Source organism: Sinohyriopsis cumingii, unplaced genomic scaffold (assembly GCF_028554795.1).
Source record: "Sinohyriopsis cumingii isolate HCF-2022 unplaced genomic scaffold, ASM2855479v2 utg000452l, whole genome shotgun sequence".
Classification (NCBI taxonomy): domain Eukaryota; kingdom Metazoa; phylum Mollusca; class Bivalvia; order Unionida; family Unionidae; genus Sinohyriopsis; species Sinohyriopsis cumingii.
The window spans coordinates 2,985,647-3,002,401 of record NW_028315901.1 but is presented as its reverse complement, the minus strand read 5'-3'; the positions used below and the strand labels follow the sequence as shown (position 1 = coordinate 3,002,401).

The window sequence follows — 16,755 nt, the reverse complement described above, 5'->3', positions numbered from 1 at the left end:
CGGTGTCAGGATAATGTGACTGGGTGGGACATCATGCTACATGTCTGCGGCATGATGCCCCAGTGCTAGACATCACTATCAACTGCCACATTGCAGACATCTTAGCGATATGACTGAAAAATTGTTAAAGCTACGTTAAAAATCCAAATCACATCACAACACATCATTTCACTAAAGAATTAATTTTGCATTTGGCAGTTTCTAGCACATGAACACGTTAACAGCAATACCTGGTTTAAGAGTTTCAAATTTCTTCAGTGTGGCTTTGGTCACTTGCATTTGATACTGGACACTAGATTTATCCAAACCAGAGTTTACCCAGATGAAATCAGGTCACAATTAGTACTTCCAGTTCAGTACCCACGAACGTAGTTCTAGTATATTTTTAGAACATTTTTTCCTCTCTCATTTGATGGTCATAGAAGAGGTACATTTATGATTTTTTGGCAGGGATTTAAAGGGTTTTGTTTATTCTTGAGAATATGAGCTCAGGGTGTGGTTTTCCATGTCTATTTCAGCGACAGGGCACAATGAGTAATAAGGCCTTGGTGATGATCTGGAAGTGAAATATGTGTTCTGTTTACATGCTGCTCTATTGACAGTCCAGCATCTCAAAAAAAAAATGCTGGTCAACTTTTGATAAGAACTTCATCGTGAAGTCATCTTTGAAGGTATTTTAGATTGACATATGATTTGTATTGATTGTCACACAATGGAAAGGTCAGTATTGAGAAATATATGTAAAGAACATATAGCAACATTAATTGTGTTCTATGGCCTGTCAGTGCAGTATTGGAGTAAAGTTTAAATTGGTATAAAATCTATATTATTACTGGCAGACACATGATATTTGAATATGTTATGTATATTGACTTTGAAAAAAAAGAATGAAATAAAAAAAATATTGATTTTTATTTGTAACAATTTAAATGAAATTTTAAAAAAAATTTAAAAAATCCCCCCTCCCCCAATGTACATATATAATACTTTTTGGAATGATATTAAAAGATATCAGCATGTATATATTCCTACACCATATAAAAGCACCAATGTTGGATATGTGTCAAATTTTATCAGAGAAAATATCTTTGTAAGTCAAATTGAGACCTTCATTTAAAATACATGAAGACAAAATTCTAGTTTGTATTGGTCATTCAAACTATTTATTAGAGATCCAAGCAGTTAATTTATGTGTTTATGATGGGGTCACTTACTGAGTAACACATATCTGCTGCTTGTATTGACTTCATTAATTGTTTATAAACATAGTAATGAAAACTCACCAAAATGATGTAAGTTGAACACAAAATGCATTCCATTTTATTATTCAGTTTGGTTAAGATTGATTGGTGTAGTGGCCTATATGATGTTATGAGAATTCTAATGATCCATCTTGCTTTATGCATTATTAATTGCTACTAATATTTGTTAACTGACACTCTAAATATTACATAAGAAATATTTCAACAGATTATTTGAATTTAACTTTGTGTAACTGATCTTCATATTGGTTACATATCCCACATGAACAAATATCCATATATTTTAGAATGTTTGAGATCAAAAGTTCACATTCAGTACATCATATAGGCTGACATTGTACCTATAGTGAATCTGTAAGGCACATTTCTGGTTGTGTGCACTGAAAATATCCCAACATGTTATTTTCATCATGAATATGCCTATGTATGGTAACATTTCAATTTAGTACTTTTACAGAGTGTGGTATTGTAGCATCAGCTGATATCTGATTCCATTATATCATTGAGATTAATAATTGGTAACCAACACTCTTAAAATTGCACCATAAATGTTCAAACAGATCATTTGAATTATGTCTGCACATTTGATCTTAAAAAGTACATTGCATATGTCCCACATATGCAAATTTCCATCCTTGTTTACAAGTTTTGGGGATCGGAATTTCACATTTAGTTGATGATATAGGTTTTTTTGGTACCTATAGTTGATCCTTGTGGTAACATTTGGCTGTATTCACTAGCAGCTCTCCACTGCAACACGCAATCACTCCACGATATTCGAGACTTTCATCTTTCACTGCACTGAGGTAAATTTGACAGTGTTTTTGCCAGAATCTGGCATGATTATGTACTGTAGATTTTTTATTGATAAAAGTAGTGACTGCTGGGTACATCTTGTGTTAAATACATAGATATTTTTTTTTCTTACCCTTATATTTCCTGTGCCGTTTAAGCAGCCCACCACCACTTTAGATCCATATATAGTGCAATACAGAATCTAAGTCTTTCATTTCACTAAAGAATTAATTTTGCATTTGGCAGTTTCTAGCACATGAACACGTTAACAGTGATACCTGGTTCAAGAGTTTCAAATTTCTTCAGTGTGGCTTTGGTCACTTGCATTGGACACTGGACACCACAGGGGCTCGTTACAAAGAAAATCAAGGGATGTGGGTTCTAACCTGTAATAATATATTATATATTATTACAGGTTAGACCCCCATCCCTTGATTTTCTTTGTAACGAGCCCCTGTGCTGGACACTAGATTTATTCAAACTTGAGTTTACCCAGATGGAATCAGGTCACAATTAGTACTTCCAGTTCAGTACCCATGAACGTAGTTCTAGTCTATTTTTAGAACATTTTTTCCTCTCTCATTTTGATGGTCATAGAAGAGGTACATTTATGCATTTTTGGTAGGGATTTAAAGGGTTTAGTCTGTTTTTGAGAATATGAGTTCAGGGTGTTGTTGTATGTGTGTATTTCAGCGACAATGCACAGTGAGTAATAATTAAGGACTTGATGATGATCCAGAAGTGAAATACGTGTTCTGTTTACATGCTGTTCTGTTGACAGTCTAGCCTCTCAAAAAAATGCAGGTCAACCTTTGATAAGAACTTCACCGTGAAGTCATCTTTGAAGGTATTTTAGATTAACATATGATTTGTATTGATTGACACACAGTGGAAAGGTCAGTATTGAGAAATAAATGTAGAGAACATATAGTAAAATTAATTGTGTTATATGTCCAGTCAGTGCAGCTGTATTTGAGCAAGGTTTAAATTGGTATAAAATCTATATTATTAATGATAGACACATGCAATTTGAATGTTATTTATATTTACTTTGAAAATATAAGAAAGAAAGAAAACATAAATATTAATTTTTATTGTAAAAAATTTATATGAAATTTAAAAAAATCATCTCCCAAATGTACATATATAATATTTTTTGGAATGATATTAAATGATATCAGCACATATATATTCCTACACCATATAAAAGCTCCAATGTTGGATATTTGTCAAATTTTGTCAGAGAAAACATCTTTGTAAGTTAAAATTAGACCTTCATTTAAAATACACAAAGACAAAATTATATTTTGTATTGGTCATTCAAACTATCTATTAGGGGTCCAAGCAATTAATTACGTGTTAATGAGAGGACAGAGATGTAAACTTTATACTAATACCTACTCAAGTTCTCTACTAAACCATTTTAAACTGTCTGAGAATGAAATACAGGTCAAAGGGATAAAATATACTTTCTCCAGGTATATCTATCCTTGGATGTAAGAAAACACCAAAATGATGTAAGTTGAACACAAAATGCATTCAGTTTTGTTGGTCAGTTTGGTTAAGATTGATTGGTGTAGTGCAGCATTGTGGCCTATATGAAGTTATGGGAATTCTAATGATCCATCATGCTTTATGCATTATTAATTACTAATACTATTTGTTAACTGACACTCTAACGATTACATAAGAAATATTTGAACAGATTATTTGAATTTAACTTTGTACAACTGATCTTAACATGGTTACATATACAACATGAACAAATATCCATATATTTTAGAATGTTTTGGATCAAACGTTCATGTTTATTACATCATATAGGCTGACACTGTACCTATAGAGAATCTGTAAGGCACATTTCTTTCTGTGTGCACTGAAAATATCCCAACATGTTATTTTCATCATGAATATGCCTATGTATGGTAAAATTTCAATTTAGTACTTTTACACCGCTCCGGTGGCCTAGTGGTTAGAGCGTCCGCCTCGGATGCGGGAGGTCGTGGTTCGATCCCCGGCCGAGTCGTACAAGAGACTTAAAAAATGGTACTAACAGCTGCCTCGCTTGGCGTTCAGCATTAAGAGGTTAGTGTTAGGACTGGTCGGCCTGGTGTCAGGATAATGTGACTGGGTGGGACATCATGCTACGTGTCTGCGGCATGATGCCCCAGTGCTAGACATCACTATAAACTGCCACATTGCAGACATCGTAGCGATATGACTGAAAAATTGTTAAAGCTACGTTAAAAATCAAAATCACATCTCACATCACATCAGTACTTTTACAGTGTGGTATTGTAGCATCAGCTGATATATGATTCCATTAAATCTTTGAGCTTAATAATTGGTAACCAACACTCTTAAAATTGCACTATAATTGTTCAAACAGATCATTTGAATTATGTCTGCACATTTGATCTTAACACGTACATTGTATATGTCCCACATATGCAAATTTCCATCCTTGTTTACAAGTTGTGGGGATCAGAATTTCACATTTAGTTGATGATATAGGATTTATTGGTACCTATAATTGATTTGTATGACCACATTCGGCTGTATTCACTTGCAATATCCAAAATTGTTATTTCCCTCATGAATAAGTTTGGTTATATTCATATATTTGTATTTAGTACATTGTCGCTTGACTTTCCTGTATGCTGGTATGTACTAATGTTTACACCAATGATCAAACCTCATCGCCAACAACATTGCCCTAAACTTTATGATACATAATCTACCTGATTAGTTATTTAACCCATAAATAGATAAATCTGCTTCTAGAAACCTCATATATTTTACGGATAAATTTATCACTTTAATACATGGTCATTGCTTTACATTTCTGAGTGCCACTCTGTCAAGTTTAATATTTTTGCCCATGCTTGTAACCTTAATGTTATTTTGAATTCACCATGTCTAACACATTATAACTTCATTTACCTACATCTTACTGTTTTCTAGAATTAAGTGAGACATGTTCTATCTTTTCAGGTCTAGCTTGGTATCTGGAACAAAGTGTTAGAGTTTGATCAGCTTGGAAGCTCTCCAGTAGCATGATGGTGTTATCAAGGTTTCATAAGGACATGTGTAGTGTACTGACGTAAGTGACCAAGATTAGTTCATATCACCACACTGATATATAGCACCTCAAAAACATGGCTTAGGTCTTCACGAGACAGATCAGCACCATTTTTCAGTAAGGTAGAGCCTCACTAGAAACTGTATTTTCCTATCCCATTGTCACCTTTTCAAGTTAACGACTTTGAAATGGAATGGATTTTTGCTATAAAATATGGTAGTGGTCCCGTCAGAACTTTAAATCTGAGTGCCCTATCAGTTATACAAACAACTGCCAAAGTACCTGACACAATAAATGTGGAACATAGCACCTGTCATTATTTTTTTAGTGTGTACACGTATATGCATCTTGACAGGCATATTGCGCTCTGCTGCCAAAATCACTATGAGCTATGATTCTTCATTACCCCTGGGAAAAATGTTATCAGCTGTACAGACCCAGACTGCCATTTGTTTTAAATATCATTTTTTGGTCAACTTTGCTGTGTAAAATTTGTCAAACTGAGTTTTTAATACTTGTATGAAAATTAAATTTTTCAATAAAATTTTGTTTTTATATTTTTAATGCTTATTTAAATTTTCATTAAAATGTAATTTATCAATAATTAATTATAATAGTTACACATTTTCAGACAGGCCTTATCCTGTTTTACAATTAGTTGTTGACTGCATTGAACAATTCCTATAATTAAGGAAGATAATAGCAAATTTAGTTTTGGTTTCTTAAGAGCACTTGGACCAAAACTTGCACCCTGTGGAACAACACCACTACACACTTTCTGGCAGGTTTCACATGTCTTGTTTGCAAGGGAATTCAAAACAACTTCATTATAAAGTTGAAATAGATGTGGCATGCAAATGTAAAAGTTTGACTAAAATTGGCCATACAAAATAGGGCCTGTCAACAATTAGGTCACAATTAGTACTTCCAGTTCAGTACCCACAACTGTAGTTCTAGTCTATTTTTAGAACATTTGTTCCTCTCTCATTTTGATGGTGATAGAAGAGTTTTATTTATGCATTTTTGGTAGGGATTTAAAGGTAACTGTTTATTCTTGATAATATGAGCTCAGGGTGTTGTTGTGTGTGTGTATTTCGGCGACAGTGCACAGTGAGTAATAAGGCCTTGGTGATGATCCGGAAGTGAAATCTGTGTTCTGTTTACATGGTGATGTGTTGACAGTTCAGCATCTAAAAAAAGAGCAGGTCAACCTTTGACGAGAACTTCACCGTGAAGTCATCTTTGAAGGTATTTTAGTTTAGCATATGATTTGTATTGATTGTCACATAGTGGAAAGGTCAGTACAGAGAAACCAATGTAGAGAACATATAGTAAAATTAATTGTGTCCTATGTCCTGTCAGGGAAGCATTTATTCAACTTTAAATTGCTATACAATTTTTATTATTAACGATAAACACATGAGATTTTCACACCTTGTGTATATTGACTGTAGCAATACGAAAATATAATTAACATTTTAAAAAATTAATTAATTTTGTTTTTAAATTAAAAAATTTATGAAAAAAATTCCCTATAAATTCACAGAAATGATATCTGTTGGAGATGACACTCATTATTATTAGCAGCAGTGTATTCCTACACCATATAGAAGTTGCAATGGAGGATTGTTTTGAAAGCCTGTCAGCAAAAATTTCATTGAATTCTGTAATAGCACATAATAGTGTTTGTAAAATATGGACAGGAAATGTAACAGCCAATGGATTATATGGCCTATTGTCATATAAGTATCCCAGGACAAACACGTGGAAGAAAAAACATGTTCACAGACTGGCACTGATGGTGAAGTTGAGAAGTCTGACTATAAAAAGGAGCTAGATGCATCCCATTCATGCCATAATAGTTTGTGTGTGAATGTGGATCATCTGGTTCTAGAGCGTCATTCCATTAATAATAAGACAGTATTGTAAAGGTTATGGTCATTGCATTGGCCATGGTGACTATCCAGACTGCATTTTAAAGTTGAAATTGTAATATGGAATAAATTCAGGTATCATGATATATCCTTTACACCCACCCACATCCATATCAATGTTTGTCTGGCATGGAAGGAAGGAAGGAAGGAAGGATGGATGTGTTGATTAACAAGGAGAAAGGAAAGAGTGTGGTCTTTTATTTTAGTAGACCATGCTGGTATGACTGCTTTCTTAAATACATTCCTCCCTTCCTTCCTTCCTTTCATTCATTCATTCATTCATTCAGCTAGTCTAATAAGTCATGCCTTATCATGTCATGTTATTTTAATTTTGATTTTTTTAATCTTTATTTATTTTGCTTTTTAATTTCTTTATTTGTGTCTTCATATTCAGAGAAAACTGTTTCGACCTCTCCATAGGTCTCATCAGGTGGTAGTAAGTAACACAACTGCACATAACATGCGTTGTGTTACCTATGGATTTCCCCCACTACAGTTTTCCCTTCTGTACAATGTGTTCTTCATGGTGTATTTGAGCACTTTCATTTTGCACATGGAATTAAGATAACTTTTTCTGTCTGCAGTGTCCATTGGCTCCTGCTAAACCTTTGCATAGGAGTGATCACCCTTGGTATCTAGCAGTCCTTTGCAGTAGTCAGACTTCCTATTGCCTTGCTCTGTCCTGTACCTCAGATGGGCCTGTATCATATTTCCTCGTCTTGCTAGAATACGTTTCCTGGTTTGGGGATGCTTTTGATACAACTGATGGTAAGTGCAGTCTTTATCCATTGTCTCCACTGATCTCAGAGTCCTTGTTGAAAGTTTACCTCCCAAGTGTGGCACTTTTATTTTCATTGATTATCCCAGGCTGTTATTGAGTCTGTGTATTGTTGAATGCACTCTTGCCTCAAAGTTTATGGAATAGTTCACATTTTTAGGTAATGAAACACTGATTGATCTGTTCACTGCCTCACATTTCTGTGTGTTTGTGTTCAGTTGCAATCTTTCTACAACATCACAGGAGAGTTTCATTTTCAGAACTTCTAGCAGGATGTTCTTTTCATTTTCTGTCATGTTGAGATGAGTCATTTGATGAGGGCCCAGGTATGCTGATCGCATCCACCAGCTGTTAGTACTTCCTCCCCCACAGACCTTTGAATAATGCCGGCATTTGGAGCAGTCCCCTGAATAACAGCGCAGAGTGGCATCCAATACTTGGGGAAGTTGACATTTAATTTTTGTAACAACACCACTATTGTCCTCCATCATTTCCTTGAAGATTAAACCGCAACGTGCTTTAATGTCTTGGGTGACAATTTTCTGTTTGAGCCTTTTTCTTTCTCTTGTTCTTATTCCTCGAAACATGTTTTCACTAAATATTGCAGAATTACACCGTTTGAACTGTAAACGACCCAAATGGATGGGATCCAGCAGTCTTTCTACTTTCCACATTGGATGCAGAATGGTATAAGCATTTTGGAAGCCAGCAGCAGCCTGTGCATCTCCATCTGTTGTTGCATGTCTAATGAGAATCTCTTGCAGAACAAACTTTTTTCCCATTTCTCTTGCCATTTCATGCTCTGAATGTGGTGCAACTGGTGATAGATTTGCTGTGCAGTCAACATGGCCTCCTGGACATTTCACATCAAAACCTTTCCCCTTCAGCCATGCTCCAGTCCAACACAGCTTGTTTTCTATTGTAGTTCCCACAATGTATTGCTTACATTTATGAATTTTTGGTAGGGATTTAAAGGTTATTGTTAATTCTTGAGAATATTAGCTCAGCTTGTTATGTTATGCATGTATTTTGGTGACAGTGCACAGTGAGTAATAAAGCCTTGGTGATGATCTGGAAGTGAAATATGTGTTCTGTTTACATGCTGCTCTGTTGACAGTCCAGCCTCTCAAAACAATGGTCAACCTTTGGGAAGAACTTCACTGTGAAGTCATCTTTGAAGGCATTTTAGATTAACATATCATTTTTATTGATTGTCACATAAAGGAAAGGTCAATATTAAGAAACAAATGTAGAGAACATATAGTAAAAAAAAAATTTTTTCTTTATCCAGATGCTGACGCTATTTTTGGGGCATCTCATGTATATGACTGTGTGGTATAGTGAATGAGTCACACAATTCATTTAGAAAATATGCAGATTTCCTCTACTTGTCATTGCCATTTATCTCTAGTTGTCATTATTTATGGACTTTTTATCACTTTTTGTCACTGAAATGCTTATAACATAATATTAATAGGTAAGCTTTCTAGCGATCAAAGCTCATTAAGGGAGTAGTCCTTGTTCAAGAGTTTAATAATAATATATCATCTGAAAGTGATGACTATTTTAAAAAAACTTCTAACATTAAAATATTTTGAATTCATAATATTACAAAATACAGGGTAAATACTCAGTTTTTCCAAAATGGATTTAGATATGATATTGTTGCTATTTTGCATTCTTTAAGTAGAAATCTGATGGTTGGCTTGTCATTTTCCCACAGTATAGCCATATGTAAGTCTCAATGACATGAAACAGAACCATATGCAGGTTTATCCAAACCACATATTGGTTGAAGGATATAAGATCACAAACTACTGTACAAACCCAGGAGAGGTGTACCTGCTCCTATACCATACATATATATACTTAAGACTGTCAGGGTTCTTACTGTCATAACACATTCTACATTTGCCTGATACTTGCTTGAGGTGAAAAGAGGGGAGTAATAGGCAAATTGTGCTGGTGTTTATATTTTTTGTATAATAAAATCCAGAAAGATGGAAGAGATCATAGAAGAAAGAAGAAGAAAGTATATTACTTATCATGTTGCAGAAGAAAACAATATAAAATATAAAAATAAAGAATAAATTATATTTTACTTTTTATAATGTTCACTCTTCATTTTCTCTTATTTACATATTCACCATTTTAATTACATATAATGGTATTGGTTTCAATTTATTACCATATTAAAAACTTTTCAAAATATGAAGCCTTTCACAATAAACCACAATTTCATATGCGATTTAACATAAGACATTTTCTTATTGTCCTTACATGTATTATCAGGAGATTTAAATAGGTAAACATAAAATATACCTAATATATATTTCTGAATAAAATTTTCATAAATTAATGATATATTTCTTTAACTAAACTTATCAACACTTTTTCTTAGAATTAATTTTTTACAATTTTTTAATTTCTAAATAACTCAAAATTTTGACAAGCCCAACAATTTCGACATATCCAAAATCTTGATAAACCATACAATCTGGTATTATAATTTGTATTAGTATGAAAATAATTTCAAAATGATTTTAGCTGATTTAAATTTGTCATACTGTAGCAGAATGTGGTCTTCACTTCCATGTGTGCTTAGGTTTGAAGCAGGAATTCTGCAGATAATAGGAAAACACTCATGATTTCATGATATTGGTTTTACTGACATCACATCAAATTAGATTAATTTAAGATGAGTTAAACCTTGAAAATGTAATAGATGAATATTCATTACATTAATTATTTGAATATTAATTAACTCGAAATATTCTAACTGCCATTTTGAATGAACATCCAATGATATACAAAAAAAGATAGGGAAAAATGCATGGACAGTGAATGAAAAATTATATTACAAAAATCATTGCAGATTCCATTTACATATAGAAAACATGGAAATGGATTATAGGATCATTCCAACTGCATTTGCTGATAGGCAGGTACCAAAACAAACATTAAATATTCAGTCCTTACCATGGAACATATATATATATATATATATATATATATATATATATATATATATATATATCCATATATAAAAGCTTTGTTTTTCCTAATTTTAAAAAAGTAATATTTAACTGCTGCATTCTTCTGTCTTCTGGCAGTTTCTATATGTGAAATATATACAAAAATTAACATAGACAGTCATTATAATGTAAAAATTCATTGAAACAGAGAGATAAACTGACAGATATACAGACAAAAAGAGGAAATGAATAGACAAACAAAATATTTAACTTAATACTCCCAGTATTCAGTTATTTATCTCATTTATTACATTTATACAAATTACTGTATTCAGGACTTCAGGCTATATAGATTACATATCTCATATTTCCTATTTTCAAACGATGTCGCAGTGGTTGTTCATAGGACTAGCTTACCCATGTGTAAGCATGGTATAACTAGTTAATCTGCTACTTCACAAAGTTGCATTTTTTTATTTTTGGTGATGTGTTCATTTTTATAAAAATTTTATTATTATTATTTTTTAATTAACAATATAATGCATTATTGATTGTCTATGTTTAATTTGTGAAATACCATGCCTATTACAAATATTTGCTTTGTAAAATATTTTGCCTGTTTCAATAGTTGATACATTTTCAGATGTAAAGATCTAAAATTTGTAGTGATTCCGAATTTTAATTCCTGGTCGAAAACAATTTAATTTAAGAGGAACAAACTGCCTATAATGCAAATATTTTCCTTCTGAAACCTGGAGTTATTGACTGTGCCTTATTTATACTCTCTGCACCTTCGGTGAGCCTCATATGTTTACACAGACATTCTTAACGGAAACAGCCAAACCCTACCGCACCGAATGCTGGGAACAAGGATGTTGTTTAAAATAGGGGGTGGGAGTGGCATGAGTCGTCAGGTAGTATGAGACGAAATTGCACATCAAACAAATAAGGCAGTACAGAATATAGGCATTCTGTAAGAACTAATTAAATGCTAATCACATCATAATGACGGGGTGCGAAATTCATGGATGACTGCCATTCGATCTTGTCTAAAGCAGCCATGTGCTTTCCACAAGGGACCGTCTCAAGAGTGTGATAAATGGAATCCAGGTATACATGTACACTTATTGTGAACGTTTACAATAAAACGAGACAAAAAACGTACAGTTTTGGGACTAGCATAGCTTTCCCATGACATTATGAAGTTTTGAAATTGGATATACGTCGATCAAAGAAAATAATTGTAATTTTCCAGTGCCACAGCAGTCTCGCAATTTTGTTATTACATACTCATCAATTTAACAATGCACAATAGGTGTTATAGACGAAAAAGTTGCATTCCTAATATTTCACTAAATAAAGTCATCAGTATACATGATCTAAACTCATGCTTAAAAAAGAGAATTGTACAAGTAGCATTTTCTTTAAATATACATGTCCGATCTAGTAGTACTACTGTACTGACAAATGACCTACTGGGATTCGAACCCACTCATTACCCCCACCCCCTAACGTGACATTAGACCAACAAGTAAATCTCCTTTTTTAAAACCAGTAATGTCAGAAGAAAAAGCCGAGATCTACTTGTTGGTATAGCATTACCTTGATTCAACATTCCTGAGTAATGTTAATTTTTAGGAAAACTTGTAAATCATGCACAATTTCATTTCATTTCTTAACATAAACGTCCAACAAAAACATATTGAAACTGAAATCTACTATCCAGCATAAAATTACATATTTTTAAAGGTATGAAATAATTGTGAATATATATATATATATATATATATATATATATATATATATATATATATATATATATATATATATATAAAGGTAAGGTGACAAAATGCATTCATTTTCATTGTATATATATATATATATATATATATATATATATATATATATATAGCTAAGTAGGGTGATAATGTCATGAACAATGCCAAATTTTGTAACTGTCTATTGATTCAATTTATTTTATACACCCTTTGTTAAAGTATGTTTATGTTGGTAAATCGTAAGTACATTTAATTTGATAAAGATTACACATATATCCTGAGTACATTTTATTTTATAGTGATTACAAAACGTTTAAACTTATTTTGACAGACAGTGACATGAATACAAATTATGGAAAAGCAAAGTTAACTCAGAAAAGCAAGAACTTAAATTATTCATATACCCTAAATATGTAAGAGTTCATGATTCACATTTAGAGTTAAATTTATTTATAAATTTTTGGATCTACACCTAGATTGTTAATTTATTTTTCTTTTCATTTGCTAATGAGTTTTTTGTATGGATTTATCTGTATGGTATTATGTAGACTTCTTTAGGTCCCATTGTCAGCGTAATTTACTCTTTTACAGTTTCTTGCACCAAATTCAACCATTTCACCAATTTCAACTAATTTCTCAATTCTACACAGGCTTAAAAATACTTAATGTCCATTCATTCAATTGCCATCCCCCCCACCATTCTCTCCAGTAAATTTATCTAAGTATTTTTGTTTTAATTAATAATTTTTTTGTACTAACAGAAGCAGACTAAACTGTCCATGTCACCTGAAAAATCGCAGGCCTGGAAGCACCTCAGCTTTCACAATAATTATCAATAATGATCCAAGGGGAAGTAATTTCTATATGAAATAATTTAAGTTTGTCTGATGTACAATCTTTGGCTTGTTCGATAAACATTCTTCTGTTCTGAATAGGACATCATTAAGTTTTGAAATGAACTTAAATGGACCTTTCCATTGGGCATGTATTGAATTCAATCCAATTAATCCTTTGAGACAAAAATGCCATACCTTTTTTCCGACATTGTTGCTGTGGAGATTGATTGTCAGATTATCATACCCTTTTATGTTTTCACCAGAAAGTTGTATTTTTTCTCTGGAAAATGCATGAATTTCATTCACTATTATTTTCAGCTAAATGCTTAATCTGTTGTATATTTCTGATTTTCAGATTGCCATTTCTCAGGGGGGAACCAAAAAAGAGGTCTATGTGCAAAGTTATCTCCCTTCCTAATGTCATTAAAGATAAACTTGTTCCTGCAGTCTCATGAACTGAACACATCTACATCATCATTACAAAAGGTACATATTTATCCTAGTCTTTTTGATGATCAAAGAGCTCTAATGGACACAATCTTCTAGGTAAAATACTCGTGAGGTTCTCAAAAGGAATGTTATTTTCCCAGTGATGTATGTCATTTTCCCCCAGGATGCACCTTCTTTTAATATTCTGGTCAGCTGTGGACTTTTGGCACAATATTTAAAGCTAGACTTAAGTAAACTGTCAAGAAGCCAGTGTGACTAATTAACAGTAAATCCTTATCATTGCAATTATCATGTGTAAAGGGCTGTCCCATCCACATACTTCAAAGAAACCATGTTCTCCTTAGTGCTATGTAAGAACCAGCACTTGTTGTAAGGATGTTTAAATTATGTCGGTGATGATGCACATATAAATCATGATAGTAAAGAGTAGGCTTTGGACAATATTGTCAAATCATCAGTTTGCTATAGCAAACGTAATTGTTATTTAAGTACATGTAACTTCTACAGGGCATTACAGTATTATTGGAAACTTTTTAAAAAGTGTGGTGAAGTATGTTGACTTGCAAAAGTGAGCTGGCATAATCTGTTTATTTTTGGGGGCAAGTGAATTTGTGGTGAAAATGAACCAACAAAAGCAACAAAAAGGTGAAAGTTCCATTTTATTGGTGATACTTGAGTGTGAATACCAAAAGTGAGTTTATGAATTTATCTTGAAAACATCTGCAGTCTCAAGCTGTTTGTATTTAGGTATATGTGGCAGTCATATATTATATCAAGCCCAAATTATATCCCACCTTATTTCCTTAGGGCCACCTGGTAAGGGATTTAGCACTGTTTACTGATTAACATGCTTATTCTGAATTAGTTGTTTCTTTGCGCATATGCTACTTTGTATATTTTGTCACTATTGTTTTTAAATTTAATAATGTAATTCTCATATATATGTATGGTACAGTACAATGCCATGTGTTTACTCCTGTAAATTTCTTTGGTTGGCATGGAGATGCTTCTTTACTTATAGAGAAATCTGCACACATATATGAAAAACTATTATGCTTTTGATGTAATCATTACATTTTTGTCAGAATTACATATTATGTGCACCTGTATATAGATTACTCATTTATGGAATTTTACAAAATAAATCAAAATAAAGCAACATCGGTTGTGTTTGCAGTTTATATTATCATTTCTTTAATTGCACTCATCATAAAAATTGAGAATATTCTAAAATAAAAGACTACTGCATGGGAATAGCAAAAAAGCTAATTTGTCCATCATAGAGTTTTGTGTACTTTCCTAATTTTCTGTTTATAGCAAGTGCATGACCCAATTCCAAGAATCAGACTAGATTCTTTCCTTTAAATTTTGCCTTGTATTATTTATATTTAACTTAATTATTTGTCTGTTAGTTTTTATTTTTTAAAATTAAATTAGATGCTGTTGTGATGTAACATTGCTCACTGGACTTGACCTTGTCCAAAATTGAGTTTATTTTTGCATAACCTGACTAATTTTTTTTTTTACTTCAATTATGTAAACAACTAAAAATAGTTTTATTAGATTATATGTTTATGAGCTGATTGACTGAATTAATATTGAAGTAAACAACATTTTAAATTTGGTTTAATCTGTCTCAGGGTAAGACATCATTAAGTTGAGTCAAGGTCGTACCTGGACTAGGTGATTTTGATCAAGTACAACTAGTAACAAACTTCTTTTTTTTCCCAAAAGAATGAACTTTTGACCCCCAAAAGTGCTGTGATGAAATTCTTGGATAAAGACATTTACTGGAATTTATACCGAATTCAAAACTGGAATAATATTTTCTGTGATTCAACAAGAGACTTGATACATATGCACTTTGTAGGTTATTACAGACATCATTGCCTTCCATCATGAATTTCATCAGGATTTGAACTGATATTCACTTAGAACTTTTCGTTGATAGGACATGTGTTGATAATTCTTGGATTATTTAATTTGTAACGCAGTAATTTCTTTTTTCTCACTTTCTACTTTGTTTTACGGGAAATAAATTTATTGTTTAATTTTACAAAACTTGTTGTTCTTCACTTTTTTCTGTTACTTATTTTAAGGGCATAGACTCGTAACACCTTGTGTATTCACATTTATTGATAATGATTGCAGGTTGTGGACCAGACTGTTCTTTTGAAGAAAATGGCATCGGATTTTAAGCAAATTGGACTTTTATGGGTTGACTTGTGGATGAAAATTATTAGAGCAGATGGGTCTTTTTAAACTTCAAAATATTTCCAGTCTGAAAATGGACAATTCAACAACCCTTTAAAAATTTGCAAAGAAGAATATGAGAGTGATGCAATACAGCAATCAGATTGAGGACAGACTTTGTTGAGTTCATGGTCATTCAGCAAAAGTTATAGAGATGTAGACTAGTTAAAGTGAGTGTTGAATATAAATCATTTTTTTTACAATACTTTGTGTTTGTATTTTGGTTCTAATCCATATGGATTTTTCCCCATTTGTGCTATTAATTTTGTACTGGATGTCCTGTTTAGTAGTAAAAATAAATTACCTTTTGATACAGTGTACTGTAATTATGGCATGTGATATATTAGTTATGATCTCAGAGCCTCAACAAAGTAGTGGTAATAATGTTAGTAATAATCATATCTAGATTATGCTTTTCATGCTTAGATGCCACTGATAGTATCAAAAATTATGCTTATACTTCTCATGGAGATGGCATGTATGTACACAGCATCCTCATTAATCATTCTTGGGACTGAAACTAATTGTTGACAATTTAAAAAAAAAATTTTTTTGTGGTTCTTTCAACTATTTTTGTAGAGACAAAAACAAATATAAATTTAGGTGTATAAA

At 32.4% G+C, this 16,755-nt stretch overlaps 1 long non-coding RNA gene across 1 annotated transcript; it reads left to right on the top strand.

Annotated features, from left to right (window-relative positions):
* The first annotated feature begins 380 nt into the window (after positions 1 to 380).
* Positions 381 to 16,461, top strand: LOC149774029 (uncharacterized). The gene is made up of 4 exons (XR_016417102.1): positions 381 to 671; positions 5,052 to 5,160; positions 13,796 to 13,926; positions 16,042 to 16,461. It is a non-coding gene; the product is annotated as an uncharacterized LOC149774029 (long non-coding RNA).
* The last annotated feature ends 294 nt before the right edge of the window (positions 16,462 to 16,755 follow it).